This window comes from Nanorana parkeri, unplaced genomic scaffold, assembly GCF_000935625.1.
Source record: "Nanorana parkeri isolate BGI_ZX_2015 unplaced genomic scaffold, ASM93562v1 scaffold1162, whole genome shotgun sequence".
NCBI lineage: Eukaryota > Metazoa > Chordata > Amphibia > Anura > Dicroglossidae > Nanorana > Nanorana parkeri.
Window position 1 is genome coordinate 80,230 of NW_017307430.1, and position 4,680 is coordinate 84,909.

The window sequence follows — 4,680 nt, forward strand, 5'->3', positions numbered from 1 at the left end:
GGAGAATGGCAACCAGATGGCAGGGCAGCAGGGTTAGTTTTAATAGTTTTTTATTGTTTCTTTTTACTTTTTAAAATTTTTATCTTACTTTTGTTTCTTTTTTGATTTCTCTTTTACACAAGTATCCAATCCATTGCTTAAAGCTCCTGGAAGACGTGTTTTAGCACGTGAACACACGCGTATGGGAACGTTTATGCGCAACAGCGCACGTGCGTGAGCATGCGGAAGCGTGCTCGTTAGCGTACAGGTGCACGCTCATTAGTGTGCACCTTATCCTATATAAACAGACATGAAGCCATGACCAGGTTGCTGAGTGGTCTTCAGCTTGTCCCTGTGTGTCCTGTACATTATCCTGACTTCCTGTGTATGAACCCGGCTTGTGACCATTTGACTCCGCCTCCTCCTCCTGATTCGGTACCTCTGCTCTCTGATCTCCTGGCTTACGTTTCCTGACCCTGCTCCTGATCTGTGATTCGGCACCTCAAGATTCGGCTCCCTGTGTATGACATCGGCTTGAACCTGACTTCCCTCCCGGTCTGCCACTTGGTGGATCGCTCCATCAGCACCCTGGGCAACGACATCCTGCCAGTGCTTCCTTGGCTTCACACCCGTTGCCTGCTCTGGTTTCAAGAGGTCCCGGTGTCATCCCGGTCCTGCCGGCTCACCAGCTGGTCCAACGCACTCAAGCACCTCCTCAAAAACCGGCCAGACACCAGTACCGGCACCTGTGCTCCGCTCTGTCCTTACATCCCCTGTCACTACTTCCAGAGGTGTGGGACGAGAGGTGCACGGGCAGCCCCCTTCCCAGCAGTGTCAATGACATCAGTTGTAGACGCTCCGGAGGTAATTCAGGTTTCGTGGACAGTAGGATTCGCCTTGACAAATGGAATTTAGGGCCTTTCTCTCGGTTTGACAGACAGTAGGATTCGACCTGCAGGTGACCTCCATCTGACCTGCAGGTGACCTCCATCTGACCTGCATGTGACCGCCATCTGACCTGCATGTGACCGCCATCTGACCTGCATGTGACCGCCATCTGACCTGCATGTGACCTGCTTCAAGTGGGTTTTGCGTTACAATAGACTTGTTTGGGAAAGCAAACCCCATCTGATGCTAACAAAATCCCATCAACACAAATGAACATCCCATCACAGGCCCTTAAAGGAGAACTATGAGGAGAGTGAAAATCACTCATCCTCATAGTTCGAGCCGACCTGTGACAATGAAACTGTCACAGGTCGGCTCAATAGATTGGGAAGTTAGAGAACACATACCGTCGCTCGCTCACTTCTCGATCCTGTCCTTGCAGAGAGCCGTGACTGTCACTCACGGCTCCCTGCAGGGATTGCCCACTCCGATCCTCCAGCGCTGACTGGCGGAACGGACGGGGGAGGGGCGGGTACAGCTGGCTCTGCCTCTAGATAGGCAGAGCCAGCTGTCAATCACGCAGCTGGGTGGATCTCGACAGTAATGTGGGGATCTGTCCCGGCTGCGGCGGTCTCAGTATACCGGGAGCTGTAGCTCGCGATATACTGAGCTTTGGGTGACGGGAGGACGCTAGTTTGTGTCCTCCCGTTACCCTAAGGAGAACTATGCGGAAAAACACTGACCCCATAGTTCTCCTTTAACAAGTTATTTGCTATTCATTGTCCTACAACCACCATGCAGTACCTCTGAAATGTTACAATACTGTTACCTGTAGTAAGGAAATAGTTACAAATTGTATCAATATTTCAAAGGTAAGTGCACATTCTATATCTCTTCTTACTGAAAACCCATAAAAACTTCTGGAAAAAAAATAAATACATCAAAACGTTACAATATAAATAAAATGTGTTCTTGCCGACGATTCTCTAAGACTTGGGGGAGGGGGGGGGTGTAGTTGTAAGATTATTTTCGTCGCTCAGGGATCCCTCCAGGCCATGAACAGGACGGAGGAGATAGTTGTGGTAAAGGGAGTTTTATTCCACCACGTCCTGTGGTTCTCCGAGTGCTCCGTGACCGGCATGTGGTGGCAGAAGAGGGACGCGCGGTGATCTATGGGGACTGGCCCGATCCGCCATTGATCTGCGGATGTAATTGTCTTCAGATTTAAATGTTTGGGATTAATTAGCGACGGCGGGAGACGGATAACTTGCCCCCATCCAGGAAACACAAAAAGCACCGTAATTACCTCTGGAATAGGAAAAAAAATGGCCATCGAGGACGATTTAATCATATTATAGTTGAATGCTTTTAGGCATAGAGTGTATTTAATTCCTTGGCAGCAATTGTTTACGGCGGTTAATGGCTGTTACCCAGTTGTAATCTGTTATCTGATGTCTTACAGTCCGGCTGGAAACTGGGATCCGGCAATTACATGGCACCTTACGGGCAAAAGAGAGAACACCCACCGACATGAGAGGGAAAGTGCGGAGACGTTTCAGAGAGTATATATTCTTAATTGTTAGTTTAGCTTTTTCTTTAGGGCATATCTAAAGTCAAAACTTTTCTTTTTCATTTGGGATACAGTAGAGGATTATTATTATTATTAGACATGTGCGATTCGTTTCGTTCCGAATCGAAATTCGTACGAATTTTACTGAAATTCGGAAATTCTGAAGCATCCGAAATCCGAATTGCAGTTTCCGAATTATATCCGAAATACGAAATTCCGTTAACGAATTTCGGATCCGAATTTCTTTGAAAAGGAACTAATATTAAACATTAAGAGGTTGGCTGGTACCAATCCACACACCACCAAGTAGCTGCACAGTAATAGGTTCATCTCTGAACTTTCAACTCCTTCAAGTGTCATTCCTGTGTTAGACTGACAGCACTATGTCAAACAAGAGACCATTGGTTGGCTTATACTCCTCCCCCATTCTCCATCAGGCTGCAGTCCAGGGGATTACAGGAAGCATAAAGACAACATCAGGTATTTATTTCAGTTGCATTGACAATATAATAAAAGTGCATGAATAGCCCAAACTTTTTTTGGGGTGGATAGAGTTGGGAAGGGTAAGACGTCCCCCCTGAGTTTTTAATTCCCGTCCTCACTGGGGAGATTCACCCTTTTTATTTTTTTCTGGTGACCATTGTCACGGGGAAAGAAAATGTTGAGAAATTCAATATCTTAGCGTTGTCACCAGAACGAGAGGTGAGGAGAACTTTTAAAAGGGGGACACCTGTTCCAGTGACAACTGCCTGAGAGGAGAGATTTGTAGAGATTTCCTGTCACTTCCTGTTGCATCCCCAAAGGAAGTAAGTGAAGATTAAAGTTCCCGATGGGACACAGGCGACAAAAAATAAGATAACAGGGACAACCCTCTCCATCTATATCTAAGGTGGTTATTCTCTAAAGAGCCAAAGGATCCAGCCGTAGCTTCGGTTGATCCTTCGGCTCGATTCGGCGGCCGGAGACCTTCGGTTCAGTTGAACCGAAGGGCGGCTGTAAGGTCTATTCATAATATTCACAATAACCCGTACAGCAGCCGAAAGCGGCCGAGCAGATCAGCCGAGCCGAGCCGAAGGCATATTCTTCGGCTCGACTGAGCCAAAGTGACAGCCGAAGCGGGAAGAACGGCCCGGCCGATGTCACGGCTGGCTCCGCCCAGTTGTAATGACAGATCAGCGTCCCCGAATGACTTGAGGATGCTGAACTGTCGTTAAACAATAACAACTAGGCGGGGACCGGCCAATAGGAAACAGTTGGGCGGAACTAGCTTTCACCACTAGCCCCGCCCAATTGTTTTTCTTTTTCCGGCATCTGTCAGATGCTTTATTATGCGGCGGGAGTTCGTCACATGCAGTCGGGTCGGCGTGCAGCGTTTTTTTTCCCCCCTATTTTTCAACTTTTTTTTCTTTTGTCATTTCACTTGTTTTCTATTCTGCGTGGTACATCGGAGGTACCGAGCAGCCAAGCCGAATGCCGATCGGCATTGTGAATAGGGGTTACCGGCAGCGAGTGAGCTGCCAGAGCTTTGGTTCAGCCGATCCAGATGTTGGATCGGCTGAGTTGAAGTCCTTCTGCACTTCGTCTCAGCCGATCATGCCTAGTATGACCGAAGGCAGCCGTACAGAGCCGATGTGCGGCTGATTTTAGCCGCTGTACGGTTCTGTTCACTTCGGGTTGGGCTATTCACTCGGCTGCCTTCGACAGCTTTGTGAACAACCCCCCTATGTGTTAGCTATACATGAACTTCGGTGCCGATGTGTAAAGGGCTGAAATATACGCGGAGCGAACGCTGCTGGCACGGCATTACTGTCACCAGATGGAGCCAAGGAAATTCCTAGGCTCCTTGGCTCCATCTAGTGGCAGCAATGCCGTGGGAACAGTGAAGCCTTTATAAATCGGCTCCTTTCCACAAAAACATAACTGCACTGATTGGTGTTATAAATTCCGGGAATAATAGTGTATAGAAAACAAAAACAAATAAAGTAATAAATACAATAATACAGTAATGCAAATAATAACAGCAATATAATAATAATACAGATAATAAAAACAATATAATAAAATAATAATACTAAAACCAGTAATAAAAATAATGAAAAAAGTATTAATAATAATACAGACAAACAAATAATAAATACAATACATTAATAATAATAAGATGCAAATAATAAAAACAATATAATAATATAACATAATAAAATAATACTACAAGCAATAATACAAATAATAAAACACAAAGTAGT